This window comes from Choloepus didactylus, chromosome 6 (assembly GCF_015220235.1).
Source record: "Choloepus didactylus isolate mChoDid1 chromosome 6, mChoDid1.pri, whole genome shotgun sequence".
In the NCBI taxonomy this organism is placed as follows: domain Eukaryota; kingdom Metazoa; phylum Chordata; class Mammalia; order Pilosa; family Megalonychidae; genus Choloepus; species Choloepus didactylus.
The window spans coordinates 76,327,573-76,345,654 of record NC_051312.1 but is presented as its reverse complement, the minus strand read 5'-3'; the positions used below and the strand labels follow the sequence as shown (position 1 = coordinate 76,345,654).

The 18,082-nt window shown below is 37.6% G+C and overlaps 1 protein-coding gene across 4 annotated transcripts in view; it reads right to left on the bottom strand.

Moving 5' to 3' along the window:
* Positions 1 to 3,493: 3,493 nt before the first annotated feature.
* ZNF214 (zinc finger protein 214) overlaps positions 3,494 to 18,082 on the bottom strand; it is a 115,335-nt gene continuing 100,746 nt past the window's right edge. For all 4 annotated transcript variants that reach the window (XM_037840793.1, XM_037840792.1, XM_037840794.1 and 1 more), the window contains one exon: positions 3,494 to 3,620. The gene's annotated coding sequence lies outside the window, so the exon portion shown is untranslated. The remainder of the gene's footprint in view (positions 3,621 to 18,082) is intronic.

Sequence of the window (18,082 nt, the reverse complement as noted above, 5' to 3'; positions counted from 1 at the left end):
GATAGACATATAGATCAATGGAATCGAATTGAGAATTCAGAGATAGACCCTCAGATCTATGGCCGACTGATCTTTGATAAGGCCCCCAAAGTCACTGAACTGAGTCATAACGGTCTTTTCAACAAATGGGGCTGGAAGAGTTGGATATCCATATCCAAAAGAATGAAAGAGGACCCCTACCTCACCCCCTACACAAAATTAACTCAAAATGGACCAAAGATCTCAATATAAAAGAAAGTACCATAAAACTCCTAGAAGATAATATAGGAAAACATCTTCAAGACCTTGTATTAGGCGGCCACTTCCTAGACTTTACACCCAAAGCACAAGCAACAAAAGAGAAAATAGATAAATGGGAACTCCTCAAGCTTAGAAGTTTCTGCACCTCAAAGGAATTTCTCAAAAAGGTAAAGAGGCAGCCAACTCAATGGGAAAAAATTTTTGGAAACCATGTATCTGACAAAAGACTGATATCTTGCATATAGAAAGAAATCCTACAACTCAATGACAATAGTACAGACAGCCCAATTATAAAATGGGCAAAAGATATGAAAAGACAGTTCTCTGAAGAGGAAATACAAATGGCCAGGAAACACATGAAAAAATGTTCAGCTTCACTAGCTATTAGAGAGATGCAAATTAAGACCACAATGAGATACCATCTAACACTGGTTAGAATGGCTGCCATTAAACAAACAGGAAACTACAAATGCTGGAGGGGATGTGGAGAAATTGGAACTCTTATTCATTGTTGGTGGGATTGTATAATGTTTCAGCCACTCTGGAAGTCAGTGTGGCAGTTCCTTAGAAAACTAGATATAGAGTTACCATTCGATCCAGCGATTGCACTTCTCGGTATATACCCAGAAGGTCGGAAAGCAGTGACACGAACAGATATCTGCACGCCAATGTTCATAGCAGCATTATTCACAATTGCCAAGAGATGGAAACAACCCAAATGTCCTTCAACAGATGAGTGGATAAATAAAATGTGGTATATACACACGATGGAATACTACGCGGCAGTAAGAAGGAACGATCTCGTGAAACATATGACAACATGGATGAACCTTGAAGACATAATGCTGAGCGAAATAAGCCAGGCACAAAAAGAGAAATATTATATGCTACCACTAATGTGAACTTTGAAAAATGTAAAACAAATGGTTTATAATGTAGAATGTAGGGGAACTAGCAATAGAGAGCAATTAAGGAAGGGGGAACAATAATCCAAGAAGAACAGATAAGCTATTTAACGTTCTGGGGATGCCCAGGAATGACTATGGTCTGTTAATTTCTGATGGATATAGTAGGAACAAGTTCACAGAAATGTTGCTATATTATGTAACTTTCTTGGGGTAAAGTAGGAACATGTTGGAAGTTAAGCAGTTATCTTAGGTTAGTTGTCTTTTTTCTTACTCCCTTGTTATGGTCTCTTTGAAATGTTCTTTTATTGTATGTTTGTTTTCTTTTTAACTTTTTTTTCATACAGTAGATTTAAAAAAGAAGGGAAAGTTAAAAAAAAAAAAAGAAAAACAAGGAAAAAAAAAAAGATGTAGTGCCCCCTTGAGGAGGCTGTGGAGAATGCAGGGGTATTTGCCTACCCCACCTCCATGGTTGCTAACATGACCACAGACATAGGGGACTGGTGGTTTGATGGGTTGAGCCCTCTACCATAAGTTTTACCCTTGAGAAGACGGTTGCTGCAAAGGAGAGGCTAGGCCTCCCTATGGTTGTGGCTAAGAGCCTCCTCCCGAATGCCTCTTTGTTGCTCAGATGTGGCCCTCTCTCTCTGGCTAAGCCAACTTGAAAGGTGAAATCACTGCCCTCCCCTCTACGTGGGATCAGACACCCAGGGGAGTGAATCTCCCTGGCAACGTGGAATATGACTCCCGGGGAGGAATGTAGACCCGGCATCGTGGGACGGAGAACATCTTCTTGACCAAAAGGGGGATGTGAAAGAAAATGAAATAAGCTTCAGTGGCAGAGAGATTCCAAAAGGAGCCGAGAGGTCACTCTGGTGGGCACTCTTACGCACTTTAGACAACCCTTTTTAGGTTCCAAAGAATTGGGGTAGCTGGTGGTGGATACCTGAAACTATCAAACTACAACCCAGAACCCATGAATCTCGAAGACAATTGTATAAAAATTTAGCTTATGAGGGGTGACAATGGGATTGGGAAAGCCATAAGGACCACACTCCACTTTGTCTAGTTTATGGATGGATGAGTAGAAAAATAGGGGAAGGAAACAAACAGACAAAGGTACCCAGTGTTCTTTTTTACTTCAATTGTTCTTTTTCACTCTAATTATTATTCTTGTTATTTTTGTGTGTGTGCTAATGAAGGTGTCAGGGATTGATTTAGGTGATGAATGTACAACTATGTAATGGTACTGTAAACAATCGAAAGTACGATTTGTTTTGTATGACTGCGTGGTATGTGAATATATCTCAATAAAATGAAGATAAAAAAACAAAAAAAAAACTCAGTGAAATATAATAAGAAATTTGGTTACTTTAAAAAGTTGGGTTATATGTAATTTTTACTTTTTCTCATTGAAACTTTTATATGTTTTCCAAATTTTATTCAAGGAGCATATATTTGTGTTGTAATCAGAAAATAAACAATAAACATTATTTTTACTGTTATCTCTCTAAAAAAAAAAAATTAGTATTGTTGATATTCTACCTTTGCATCATGCTCTTAAATGGCTTGGCATGGCACCATTGCCAATGTTATCTGTATTTGAAATTTTGATATTTTGTTCACCATGGACTTTTTGCATTACTTTTGATTTTTTAAAACCTTGCATTCAAATACTATTTCCTGAGTTTTTTGGTGCCCCTTAAATTTGGGGCCCAAGGCAAATGCCTCACTATCCTTCCCTGCTTTAAAACCTGAAGCACACTTTTTCACTTTAATTATTATTCTGGTTATTTTTGTGCGTGTGGTAATGAGGGTGTTGGGGATTGATTTTGGTGATGAATGTACAACTATGTAACAGTACTGCGAACAATCGAATGTATGATTTGTTTTATGTGACTGTGTGGTATGTGAATATATCTCAATAAAATGAATATAAAAAAAACAAATCAAGGAAATAGGCTTAATTCTTATAGGAATTAGGGAGGCATTGAAAGATTATTAGCAGAGAAATAAAATATTCTCAGTGATGCTATAAAGGGGTAACATCTGGGCCACTGTATAAGCTCCATGAGTCAGGGAACATGTTTATCTTATTCATTATTGCATCCTCAGGGCCATCCAGGGCTAGACATATATTGGTGTTTTGGGAGCAAACATAAAGTTTTTGAGTGAATGAGTGTAGAGGGATAAAGAAAGCAGACAAATCATTTGCAAAATCATTGCAGTGGCTGAGGAAGTTAAAAGGAGAGAATGAACACTTGAGTTGACTGGCAGAAAGAATTGACAAGTTTTGCTGCTTGTGTGTTGACCTCTTTCTTTCCTAGTAGACAGTTTCCTGAAGGTGGCCAGCAAATTAAGAATATGGAGACCACAAGCAATTTCATCTTACATTGTCCTTCTAGCTTATGACCCTCTTCCAGCATCCCCATCATTCAATTTCTTGGAAACTTCTCATTGGCCCTTCTTGGAGCACTAAAAAAAAAAAAAAATTGTATAGTGTTTAGTATGTTCCTGATACCATTCTAAGCATTTCACATATATTAACTAATTTATTCTTCCCCATTTTACAGATAAAAGAAATAGTAGTATCTATCTCATAGATTTTTATGTATTATCTCCATTTTATGGAGGAGGATAATGCTGGGACATACTGCAGGTCCCTCAGCCAACGTAAATGGATAGAGTATTCTGACCCTGGCCAGGACTGAGTCTTGTGCACACCTGTGTGTGTGCATGTCTACGTTTTTTGTGTGGTCCTAACCCTTTGAACCACTTGGAATGAGTTCGCCACAGGAGAGTGGGTTCTGCAATCAGTCGAAGGAGCAAGGGGTGGTGAGCAGGGAAAAAATATCAATACAGATGTAGCCATATACTGGCTAACTGGAGACTGTATTCTTGGGAAAGCATTGTCCTTGTAGACTGGAGACTGATGTTCTGGTACTAGGTTTATTGCTGGTTCATCGTTAACTTTTTTTTTTTCTCAAAAAAGAATATTACCTATAAGCCCAGGCAGTCATAGTTTCAGGAAGGAGTAGGGATGGGAGAGGTGGTGAAGAGGGAGGTAGAAGGCAGGACACAAGTCAGAGTCAGAATTTTGCCCAGCTCACCCCAAGCCAGCAAGCAATTTAAAAACAAACAAAGCCCACACTGCCTCTGCCTAATTAACTCTTTCTTAGGCCTGTTTATTCCTAGGCTTTTATTATGTAATTTAAGAGAACTAATGAAGATAAAGCTATTGTGATTTATATCAAAAAAAAAAAAAAAAGCAGGAGAGATTCTGAAAAGGGGAAGTGGTGAGAGGAAGTAGAAAGCTTGTATGTGTACAGAGTTTGGGAGAAAGATTTTGGCAATTTGGAGAGGGAAGGAGAGAGGCTTTGGGAGAGCTGCCATGTGTATGGAAATTGAAAAGAGATGCAGAAGGAGGAGTTTTAAGAAGTTTGCTGAATGCTATGAATGTAACTCCCAATTGAAGCTTAAGGGATGAAGGAAAGATTCAAATAGCTTTTCAATTTTTTTATTTTTTTGTTTGCTTGGCAGATATTTGTCTTGTCTTTCCTTCCGTTCTTCTTTTTCTCCTCATCCTTCTCCTTTGAGGACCACTTGTAAGCAAAGCTGGTTTCAGGGCAAGAGTAAGTTGGCCTGACTTTATAAGGGGCTCATAGAATGAGATGAATGAAAAAAATCATCTGGGTACTCTGAGAGCAATAAGAGGGCACTTGATCCGGTAGGAGGAGCGGGAGGTATAAAGGCTTCCTTGAGGAAGGAGCATTTAATTAAGGAGGGGACAGGATAAGCGAATCTTCCAAGGCAGGAGGGAGCATGAAGAATATATTTTAGTTCTTTATGTTTTTTTTTTTTTTCCCTTGGGTGGGGAGGAGCAAACTTCTGATATATTTGATGCAGAAAAATAAGAAAATGAACATAATATTAGTGCTAAAAAAGGAGATAAAATTCAGAAACAGAATGAAAAATTTATAAAATGATTATTCCAAGCAATGTATAAAAACATTTGAATATTTAGAAGACATGGATGATTTTCTAGAAAGACACTAATGCTCAAGTTTGACTCAATAAGAGAAGAAAACATTAATTTATCAAGAACCAAAAATGAATAAATAATAATTGTAGAGGTAGAAATATTTTTACTCCCCCATACCCCTCCAAAAAAGGCACCTTGCTTAGTTTAGTGGTTAATTCTTTAAGCATCAGATAATTTCTATTGCATTTAAAGTTTTTCAAAGCATAGAAAAAAATTAAATCTTTCAAAATCATTTCACAATACCAGATTATCTGATACTAAGAACAAATATAACATATCACATGTATTAATTAAAAAGTGTATATACAACTATTCCCTAAAGTTTTTTTGTTTCCATATCATAGTTATATCTACTTTTTCTCAATACTTTTTATATTTTTGCAATATCTGTTGGCTTCATTTATTGATGATGAAAAATTATTTTATCAACCTTTTTGGCATTATGAAACTAATCTTTACCTCTGGATGCTTTTGAGATAATCTTTTTATCTTAGGTGTTGTGTAGCTTCTATATGAAGTATCTAGATGCACGTTCATTTTGTTCAAATTGCTTGAGATTCAATGCAATTCTTGAATTTTAAGTCTTTCCATCAATTGTGGAAAGTTATCAGCAAATATCTCTTGGAATATTGCCTCTCTTCTCTGCTCTCTCTGTTCTTCCTTTCTGGAACTCTTATTAAACATGGTGAACCTTCTAATTCTATCTCCCATGTCTCAAACCCTCCTTCTATTTTTTAATAATTCTTGTTTTTCTATACTGCATTCTCAGTAATTTTCACAGGTCTTCTTCCACTCACTAATTCTTCCTGAAGAAGCATCTAATTTTATTTTCAAGCTATCTTTTGTGTTTTTTTAATCAGCTTTTTTTCACACTTCATAAATCCATTCCAAGTGTACAATCAATGGTTCCTGGTATAATCACAAAGCTATGCATTCACCATTATAGTTGGTTCATATTAGAGAGACCATACAGTATTTGTCCTTTTGTTTCTGGCTTGTTTCACTCAACCTCATGTCCTCAAGGTTTATTCACGTTGTTGCATGCCTGATGACTTCATTTCATCTTACAGCTGCATAATATTCCATTGTATGTATATACCACAGTTCCTCAGTTGATGGACACTTGAGCTGTTTCCATCTATTGGCAATTGTGAATAATGCCATACAGACAATGGTATGCAAATGTCTGTTCATGTCTCTGCTTTCAGTTCTTCTGAGAATATGCCTAGTATAAAGTAATGCCAAAAAGGTTGATAAAATAATTTTTCATCATCAATAAATGAAGCCAACAGATATTGGAAAAATATAAAAAGTATTGAAAGAAAGTAGATATAACTATGATATATCTAGTATATGATATACCTAGTATATGCCAGTTCTATACCTAGTTTCCTGAGGAACTGCCAAACTGACTTCCAGAGAGGCTGCACCATTCTACATTCACCAACAGTGAATAACTGTACCAATTTCTTCAAATCCTTTCCAGCACTTGTAGTTTCCTGTTTTGTTTTGTTTTGTTGATAATGGCCATTCTAGTAGGCATAAGATGGATCTCATCATGGTTTTGATTTGATTTCCCTAATAGCTAATGAAGTTGAGCATCTTTTTATATGCCTTTTAACCATTTCTATTTCCTCTTTGGAAAAGTGTATATCCATGTCTTTTGCCCATTTTTTAATTGGGTTGTTTGTCTTTTTCATTGTTGAGTTGTAGGGTTTCTTTATATATTCTGGATATTGGATATGTGATTCCCAAATATTTTCTTTCATTAAATAGGCTGACTTTTTACTTTCCTGACAGAGTCCTTTGATGCACAAAAGTACTCAATTTTGAGGAGATTCCATTTACCTATCTGTTCCTTTTTCATTGCTTGTGCTTTGGGTGAAAGATTTTATGAAAATATGTCCTACCACAAGATCTTTAAGATATTTTCCTACATTTTCTTCTAAAAGTTTTATGGTCTTAGCTCTAATGTTTAGGTCTTTGATCCATTTTGAGTTAATTTCTATATAAGGTATGAGATAGGGATCCTCTTTCATTCTTTTGGATATAGATATCCAATTCTCCCAGAACCATTTATTGAAGAGGCTGTTCTGTCCCAGTTGAGTGGACTTGGCCGCCTTGTAAAAAATCACTTGTCCGTAGATGAGAGGGTCTATTTCTTAACTCTCAATTATATTCCATTGGTCAGTATACTATCTTTATGCCAGTACCATGCTGTTTTGACAACTGAAGCTCTGTAATATGCTTTAAAGTCAGGAAGTATGAGACCTCCAATTTCATTTTTCTTTCTTAAGATGTTTTTAGCTGTTTGGGGCACACTGCCCTTCCAAATAAATTTGATTATTGATTTTTCTATTTCTGCAAAGTAAGTTACTGAGATTTTTATTAGTATTGCATTGAATTTATAAGTTATTTGGGGGTAGAATTGACATCTTAACTATATTTAGTCTTTCAATCCATGAACATGGATTTTTTTATTTAGGTCTTGCTTGATTTCTTTCAGCAATGTTTTGTGGTTTTCTGTGTATCAGTCCTTTACATCCTTGGCTAAATTTATTCCTAGATATTTTATTCTTTTGGTTGCTATTGTAAGTGGAATCTTAAAAAAAAAAATTCCCCCTAAGATTGGTCATTATTAGTGTATAGAAACACTACTGATTTTTGTATGTTAATCTTGTATCTTGCCACTTTGCTGAACTTGTTTATTATCTCTAGATTTGTTGTAGATTTTTGGGATTTTCTACATATAGGATCATGTCATCTGCAAACAGTGAAAGTTTTACTCCTTCCTTTCCAGTTTGGATATCTTTTATTTCTTTTTCTTGCCTAACTGTTCTAGCTAGAAATTTTAGCAGAATGTTGAAGAACAGTGGTGACAGTGGACATCCTTGCCTTGTTCCAGATCTTAGAGGAAAAGATCAACTATGATGTTAGCTGTGGGTTTTTCATATATTCACTTTATCATGTGGAGGAAGTTTCCTTCTACCCCTATCTTTAGAAGTGTTCTTATCAAGAAAGGATGCTGAATTTTGTCAAAAGGCTTTTTGCACCAATTGAGATGATCATGTGGTTTTTCCCCTTCAATTTGTTGATATGGTGTATTGCATTGATTTTATTGTGTTGAACCACCTGGCATATATGGAATAAAACCCACTTGGTCATGGCGTATAATTCTCTTAACGTACTGCTGGATTTGATTTGCAGGTATTTTGTTGAGGATTTTTGCATCTATATTCATTAGAGAGATTGGTCAGTAACTTTCTTTTCTTGTAGTATATTTACCTGGCTTTGGTATTAGGGTAATATTGGCTTCATAGAATGAGTTAGGTAGCTTTCCCTCCTCCTTAATTTTTTTGGAGGATACTGAGCAGGATTGTACTAATTCTTCCTGGAATGCTTGGTAGAATTCCTCTGTGAAGCCATCTGGTACTAGAATTGACTTTCTTGTGAGGTTTTTAGTGACTGATTCAATCTCTACTTGTGATTGGTTTATTGAGGTCTTCAATTTATTCTCAAGTCAGTGATGGTTGTTCATGTGTTTCTAGGAAGTTGTCCATTTCATCTAGGTTGTCTAGCCTGTTGGCATACTCTTGCTCATAATATCCTCTCATTTCTGTGGAGTCAGTTGTAATGTCCCCTGTGCCATTTCTAATTTTATTTATTTGCTTATTCTCTTTTTCTTTGTCAGTCTAGCTAATAGTCCCTCAATTTTCTCAAAGAACCAACCTCTGGTTTTGTTGATTCTCTTTATTGTTTTTTTTTTTTGTTGTTCTCAACTTCATTTATTTCTGCTCTGATCTTTGTTATTTCTTTCCTTCTGTTCACTTTGGGTTGGTTTGTTTTTCTTTTTCTAGTTCCTCCCTGTGTGTGGTTAAGTCCTTGATTTTTGCTCTTTCTTCTTATTTAATATAAGCATTTAGGGCAATAAATTTCCCTCTCAGCATTGCCTTTGCTGCATTCCATAAGTTTCAATATATTCTGCTCTCATTTTCATTTACCTCTAGATATTTACTGATTTCTCTTGTAATCTCTTCCTTGACCCACTGGTTGTTTAAGAGTATGTTGGTTAGCCTCCATATATTTGTGAATTTTCCAGCCCTCCACCTGTTATTCATTTTCAGATTCAGTCCATTGTGATCTAAGAAAGTGTTTTGTATAAATTCAATCTTTTAAAAATTTTTGAGACCTGCTTTGTAACCCAACATGTGTTCTGTCTGGGAGAATGATACGTGAGCTCTTGAATAGAATGTAACCCATGCTGATAGGGGGTGCAATGTTCTGTAAATGTCTGTTAAGTCTAGTTCATTTATCATGTTATTCAAGGTCACTGTTTCCTTATGATTGTCTGTCTAGATGTTCTATCCAACGACAGAGTGGTGTTTTGAAGTCTCCCACAATTATTGTAGCGGTACCTATTTCTCCACTCAGTGTTGCCAGTGTTTGCCTCATGTATTTTGGGGCACTCTGGCTCAATGCATAAATATTTATGATTGTTGTTTCTTCTTCATGGATTGTCCTTTTATTAATACACATTGTCCTTCTTTGTCTATTTAACTGTTTTACATTTAAAGTCTAAATTCTCTGATATTAGTGTAGCTACCCCTGCTCTTCTCTGGTTCCATTTGCCTGGAATATCTTTTTCCAACCTTTTATTTATTTATTTTTTTCATGTTTTTTTTTTTTCCTTGTTTTTCTTTTTCTTTTATTTTTTTTTAACTTTCCCTTCTTTTTTAAATCAACTGTATGAAAAAAAAGTTGAAAAGAAAACAAACATACAATAAAAGAACACTTCAAAGAGACCATAACAAGGGAGTAAGAAAAAAGACAACTAACCTAAGATAACTGCTTAACTTCCAACATGTTCCTACTTTACCCCAAGAAAGTTACATAATATAGCAACATTTCTGTGAACTTGCTCCTACTATATCCATCAGAAATTAACAGACCATAGTCATTCCTGGGCATCCCCAGAACATTAAATAGCTTATGTGTTCTTCTTGGATTATTGTTCCCCCTTCCTTAATTGCTCTCTATTGCTAGTTCCCCTACATTCTACATTATAAACCATTTGTTTTACATTTTACAAAGTTCACATTAGTGGTAGCATATAATATTTCTCTTTTTGTGCCTGGCTTATTTCGTTCAGCATTATGTCTTCAAGGTTCATCCATGTTGTCATATGTTTCACGAGATCGTTCCTTCTTACTAGCGCGTAGTATTCCATCGTTTGTATACACCACATTTTATTTATCCACTCATCTGTTGAAGGACATTTGGGTTGTTTCCATCTTTTGGCAATTGTGAATAATGCTGCTATGAACATTGGCGTGCAGATATCTGTTCGTGTCACTGCTTTCCGATCTTCCGGGTATATACCGAGAAGTGCAATCGCTGGATCGAATGGTAACTCTATATCTAGTTTTCTAAGGAACTGCCAGACTTCCAGAGTGGCTGAACCATTATACAGTCCCACCAACAATGAATAAGAGTTCCAATTTCTCCACATCCCCTCCAGCATTTGTAGTTTCCTGTTTGTTTAATGGCAGCCATTCTAACCGGTGTTAGATGGTATCTCATTGTGGTCTTAATTTGCATCTCTCTAATAGCTAGTGAAGCTGAACATTTTTTCATGTGTTTCCTGGCCATTTGTATTTCCTCTTCAGAGAACTGTCTTTTCATATCTTTTGCCCATTTTATAATTGGGCTGTCTGTACTATTGTCATTGAGTTGTAGGATTTCTTTCTATATGCAAGATATCAGTCTTTTGTCAGATACATGGTTTCCAAAAATTTTTTCCCATTGAGTTGGCTGCCTCTTTACCTTTTTGAGAAATTCCTTTGAGGTGCAGAAACTTCTAAGCTTGAGGAGTTCCCATTTATCTATTTTCTCTTTTGTTGCTTGTGCTTTGGGTGTAAAGTCTAGGAAGTGGCCGCCTAATACAAGGTCTTGAAGATGTTTTCCTACATTATCTTCTAGGAGTTTTATGGTACTTTCTTTTATATTGAGATCTTTGGTCCATTTTGAGTTAATTTTGTGTAGGGGGTGAGGTAGGGGTCCTCTTTCATTCTTTTGGATATGGATATCCAACTCTTCCAGCCCCATTTGTTGAAAAGACCATTATGACTCAGTTCAGTGACTTTGGGGGCCTTATAAAAGATCAGTCGGCCATAGATCTGAGGGTCTATCTCTGAATTCTCAATTCGATTCCATTGATCTATATGTCTATCTTTGTGCCAGTACCATGCTGTTTTGGCAACTGTGGCTTTATAATAAGCTTCAAAGTCAGGCAGTGTAAGTCCTCCCACTTTGTTTTTCTCTTTTAGAGTGTCTTTAGCAATTCGAGGCATCTTCCCTTTCCAAATAAATTTGATAACTAGCTTTTCCAAGTCTGCAAAGTAGGTTGTTGGAATTTTGATTGGGATTGCATTGAATCTGTAGATGAGTTTGGGTAGAATTGACATCTTAATGACATTTAGCCTTCCTATCCATGAACATGGAATATTTTTCCATCTTTTAAGGTCCCCTTGTATTTCTTTTAGTAGAGTTATGTAGTTTTCTTTGTATAGGTCTTTTACATCTTTGGTTAAGTTTATTCCTAGGTACTTGATTTTTTTAGTTGCTATTGAAAATGGTATCTTTTTCTTGAGTGTCTCTTCAGTTTGTTCATTTCTAGCATATAGAAACATTACTGACTTATGTGCATTAACCTTGTATCCCGCTACTTTGCTAAATTTGTTGATTAGCTCTAGTAGCTGTATCGTCGATTTCTCAGGGTTTTCTAGATATAAGATCATATCATCTGCAAACAATGACAGTTTTACTTCTTCTTTTCCAATTTGGATGCCTTTTATTTCTTTGTCTTGCCGGATAGCCCTGGCTAGCACTTCCAGCACAATGTTGAATAACAGTGGTGACAGCGGGCATCCTTGTCTTGTTCCTGATCTTAGAGGGAAGGCTTTCAGTCTCTCACCATTGAGTACTATGCTGGCTGTGGGTTTTTCATATATGCTCTTTATCATGTTGAGGAAGTTTCCTTCAATTCCTACCTTTTGAAGTGTTTTTATCAAAAACGGATGTTGGATTTTGTCAGATGCTTTTTCAGCATCTATTGAGATGATCAATTGATTTTTCCCTTTTGACTTTTTAATGTGTTGTAATACATTGATTGATTTTCTTATGTTGAACCATCCTTGCATGCCTGGAATAAACCCCACTTGGTCATGGTGTATGATTTTTTTAATGTGTCTTTGGATTCGATTTGCAAGTATTTTGTTGAGGATTTTTGCATCTATGTTCATTAGGGAGATTGGCCGGTAGTTTTCCTTTTTTGTAGCATCTTTGCCTGGTTTTGGTATTAGATTGATGTTAGCTTCATAAAATGAGTTAGGTAGTGTTCCATTTTCTTCAATGTTTTGAAAGAGTTTGAGTAAGATTGGTGTCAGTTCTTTCTGGAAAGTTTGGTAGAATTCCCCTGTGAAGCCATCTGGCCCTGGGCATTTATTTGTGGGAAGATTTTTGATGACTGATTGGATCTCTTTGCTTGTGATGGGTTGGTTGAGGTCTTCTATTTCTTCTCTGGTCAGTCTAGGTTGTTCATATGTTTCCAGGAAATTGTCCATTTCCTCTACATTATCCAGTTTGTTGCCATACAGTTGTTCATAGTATCCTCTTATAATTTTTTTAATTTCTTCAGGATCTGCAGTTATGTCACCTTTTTCATTCATTATTTTGTTTATATGGGTCTTCTCTCTTTTTGATTTTGTCAGTCTAGCTAGGGGCTTGTCAATCTTGTTGATCTTCTCAAAGAACCAACTTTGGTGATATTTATCCTCTCTATTGTTTTTTTGTTCTCTATGTCATTTATTTCTGCTTTAATCCTTGTTATTTCTTTTCTTCTACTTGGTTTAGGATTGGTTTGCTGTTCATTTTCTAGCTTCTTCAGTTGATCCATTAGTTCTTTGATTTTGGCTCTTTCTTGCTTTTTAATATATGCGTTTAGTGCTATAAATTTCCCCCTTAGCACTGCTTTTGCTGCATCCCATAGGTTTTGGTATGTTGTGTTCTCATTTTCATTCGTCTCTATATATTTAGCAATTTCTCTTGCTATTTCTTCTTTAACCCACTGATTGTTTAGGAGTGTGTTGTTTAACCTCCAGGTATTTGTGAATTTTCTAAGTCTCTGATGGTTATTGACTTCTAATTGTATTCCATTGTGGTCAGAGAATGTGCTTTGAATAATTTCAATCTTTTTAAATTTATTGAGGCTTGTTTTATGTCCCAGCGTATGATCTATTGTGTAGAAAGTTCCGTGAGCACTAGAAAAGTATGTGTATCCTGGTGATTTGGGATGTAATGTTCCTGTATATGTCTGTTAAATCTAATTCATTTATCAGATTGTTTAGGTTTTCAATTTCCTTATTGGTCTTCTGTCTGGTTGATCTATCTATAGGAGAGAGTGATGTGTTGAAGTCTCCCACAATTATTGTGGAAACATCAATCGCTTCCTTTAGTTTTGCCAGTGTTTCTCTCATGTATTTTGTGGCACCTTGATTGGGTGCATAGACATTTACGATTGTTATTTCTTCTTGCTGAATTGCCCCTTTTATTAGTATGTAGTGGCCTTCTTTGTCTCTCAAAACATCCCTGCATTTAAAGTCTATTTTATCTGAGATTAATATTGCTACACCTGCTTTCTTTTGGCTGTAGCTTGCATGAAATATTTTTTTCCATCCTTTCACTTTCAGTTTCTTTGTGTCCCTGTGTCTAAGATGAGTCTCTTGTATGCAACATATTGATGGTTCATTTTTTTTGATCCATTCTGCGAATCTATATCTTTTAATTGGGGAGTTTAATCCATTTACATTCAACGTTATAACCGTGAAGGCATTTCTTGAATCAGCCATCTTATCCTTTGGTTTATGTTTGTCATATTTTTCCCCTCTGTCTATTAATATCCTTTATTGTACCCATACCGAATCTCTTTAGTACTGAACCTTTCTCCAAGTCTCTCTGTCCTTTCTTTGTTTCTCTGTCTGTAGGGCTCCCTTTAGTATCTCCAGTAGGGCAGGTCTCTTGTTAGCAAATTCTCTCAGCATTTGTTTGTCTGTGAAAAATTTAAGCTCTCCCTCAAATTTGAAGGAGAGCTTTGCTGGATAAAGATTCTTGGCTGGAAATTTCTCTCATTCAGAATTTTAAATATATCGTGCCACTGCCTGCTCGCCTCCATGGTGGCTGCTGAGTAGTCACTACTTAGTCTTATGCTGTTTCCTTTGTATGTGGTGAATTGCTTTTCTCTTGCTGCTTTCAGAACTTGCTCCTTCTCTTCTGTGTTTGACAGTGTGATCAGTATATGTCTCGGAGTGGGTTTATTTGGATTTATTCTATTTGGGGTTTGTTGAGCATTTATGATTTGTGTATTTATGTTGTTTAGAAGATTTGGGAAGTTTTCCCCAACAATTTCTTTGAATACTCTTCCTAGACCTTTACCCTTTTCTTCCCCTTCTGGGACACCAATGAGTCTTATATTTGGACGTTTCATATTATCTATCATATCCCTGAGGTCCATTTCGATTTTTTCAATTTTTTTCCCCATTCTTTCTTTTATGCTTTCATTTTCCATTCTGTCTTCTTCCAGGTCACTGATTCGTTGTTCAGCTTCCTCTAGTCTTGTACTATGAGTGTCCAGAATCTTTTAATTTGGTCAACAGTTTCTTTAATTTCCATAAGATCATCCATTTTTTTATTTAGTCTTGCAATGTCTTCTTTATGCTCTTCTAGGGTCTTCTTGATTTCCTTTGTCTCCCGTACTATGGTCTCATTGTTCATCTTTAGTTCTTTGAGTAGCCGCTCTAGGTGCTGTTTCTCTTCTGATCTTTTGATTTGGGTGCTTGGGCTTGGGTTATCCATATCGTCTGGTTTTTTCATATGCTTTATAATTTTCTGTTGTTTTTGGCCTCATGGCATTTGCTGAACTTGATAGGGTTCTTTTAGGATTTGTAGACCAATTGAAGTCCCTGTCTCTAATTTATCAGATCTACAGCTTCGTGGAGTACACTTTCTCTAACTAACCAGCAGGTGGCGTCCACGAGCCACCTTTTCTCCACAAGCCAGTTCTCCCCTGCTTAGCCTTTGTGGTGAGTGGGGGAGTGAGTCTTGTGGGGTCCAATTGGTGTACCAAGCTTGCGTGTGTATTTGGTGTTGCCTGCCATGTATATCGGGCGTGTTTCTGGGCAGTCAGGGAGGGGGGGGTGGCCCTAACAATCAAATCTCCCTGGTGATCCTAGAGTTTTAAAGCTGCTGCAATAGTCTAATCCTTCAGTTCAGTCCTGCCACAGTTTGTCTCTGCCACTGACCCACAAGTCCTTGGTATTGGCATATGGCTCCTGAGACTTGCAAGTGGGCCCCTCTTCCAGGCTGTGCACCCCGAGTCCTCTGTTGAGGGATGACTGTGCTATGTCACAGGTGAGTGCCGTCCCCCCAGGGCAGTTCTGGGCTGCTGGGCTGTGTAGGGAGGCTCCCAGTCTGCTGAAATGATGGCTGAATGGGGCTTTGTTAATTCACACTGCTCCACCTTCCCAACTCTGGGACAATCAGCTGAGGTTGCAGGGAAGGCTAATGTCCACGCCCAGTTTTGTGGTGTGTGCCTGTTATTTGAAGCACTTCCGTCACACTGGGTTGTCTGGGGGAGCTCTGGGCTATGGGGCTGGCGATGGGCAGGAGTGTTTCCTGTCTACCAGGATGATGGCTGTGAGCGGACACCCCCCTTTTCTTGGGAAGTTGTGGTGTTTAGTGAATTTTCTCAGCCACTGGATTATTGCCTTTTGTCTCAGAGCTCTCTTAGTTCTGCTCTTGACTTGACCTGCTGAAATTGCAAGTCTTTGAAGCTTTCTGTATTGGGCTTCTTAGAGTACTTGTTTTAGAAAAAGAGAAAAGATTAAAAAAAAAAAAGGGCCCTCCTCAGAGATCTAATGGGTTATTGAAATGCTAAGAGACAAAGCAACCAGGGCCATTAAGGAAAGGTCCACAGGGCAGAGAGATCAGCTTTTCTTCGGGATTTGCATATGTGCCTCAGGGCCTGAGCTCTGCCCTTCCCCTTTCTATGTTCACCAGAACTCCAAAAATCCTCCCCTTTTATTTTGGAGTTTTTCGTGTTGTTTTTTTTCTATGCCTGTCTCCTCTCTGCTGGGCTGGCTGCTCTCAGATTCTCTGGTGTCTGGTCTCAGTCTATCTATGGTTGGAGTTTGGATCAGTAGAATGAGTTTCCGATAAGGGCTGCCACTGCAGTTCTCCCTTCTCCTTCCCGGAGCTGACAGCCCCTCCTCCCACGGGACTGAGCCTGGCAGGGAGGGGCGCGGGTCTCCTGGCCGCAAAAACTTACAGATTTCGCTGATCTCAGCAGTTCGACGTTTTCATGAGTGTTGTATGAAGTATGCCCAAAGTCAGATTGCTCTGTGGTGTCCAGTCCACGCAGTTCCTGGCTTTCTACCTACTTTCCTGGAGGAGTAACTAAAACATACATCTCACCAGTCCGCCATCTTGCCCCGCTCCTTGATTTGTCAGTCAATTCACTCCATAATCTAAATTTAACTTTTACAGCAACTTCTCTTACATGTTTCAGCTCTTTTAATGCCAGCTAAGTTGTTTTCTCTGACCGTCGCTTGTGCTTTTCTCTGCTGAAAGTCTATTCCAGTCTTCCTCTCTTGAATTTTAAGACACTACTTAAGACCCTTCTTCTTTGCTAAGAACTCCAAGCCCACTTCAGCCTCAGTGATCTTTCTTTCCTCTGGTCTTCTAGAAGCATGTATGGTTCCCTTTTGATTGTTCTATTCAGAGAGGAGATGAGACATGTTTCCAACTCTGTCCTCTTCTCCCAGGGTGAGAGGCTGTGTGTTGGTAAAGCTTAGGGTGAAGTTTGGTTACCACCAGGAGTTTTCTGCACTTCCTGGTAATCATGCAGTTCTTAAAATGCAAAATCACCCTAGTAAGTCATATCACAGATAACAAAGGTGATGCATCTCCTGCAAATGCCCCAGGAAAATCTCCTTCTGGGAGACATGTGACTGCCTCTCAGACCAGGGGATTCCTGGAAGGTTTTGTACATCACAATCACACTGCTTGTGCTCATCCCTATTTCCTGTTATATCTTTCTCACCACAAGCAACTACTGCTTTTTGGAGACATGCATGAGTCTGCTAGGCTGTGAAACTTCGCCTTACACATTAGTTTCCCAACAGATTGTTTCCAAGGACAGTGCACAACCTCTTCATAAACTCAACCACAACTTTAGTCTAAACCTCCTGTTTCTTAGCATCTGTAAGTATTCCCTATATACAACACACTCCAATTTTTGCTAGGTCCTTTGATGAGACTGAGAACACTTCCCTTGTCATTATTTTTCACATCGTGTACCCAAATAGTCATTTTGGGGTGTTCGCTCTCCTCTAATTTCCCTCTTCCACTCTAATCAAATTCTAAAAGCCCAGCTTTGTCCTTAGGAAGTCACTTGCTGATTTCCTCTGTTTTATTAGTTGATAGAGTAATTCACCTTGCTTACTGGTCAGTCTGACACTTTTCCAAGTTCTGTTTTCCTTTGACAAGCTGGCTTAACTATAATTTCCCCCCTTGGAGTACTTGTCCAACCAAACTTCTCCGTTGATCACTGTAAGGCCACTCAACAAGCCCCCTTTCTCTCCAGTCCAAGGCTGTCATATATAGTAAACTTCAACATCATTCACATGATTGTGTAGTGTTTCCTTATATAATTTATCACAGTATATTTATGCATGCTATTGCAGTGGACATGTGGGTTATTTCCAGATTTGGGCTATTATGCAAAATACTGCTAAGAACATTCTTCTATATGTCTTTAGAAGACAAAGGGATTCATTTCTCG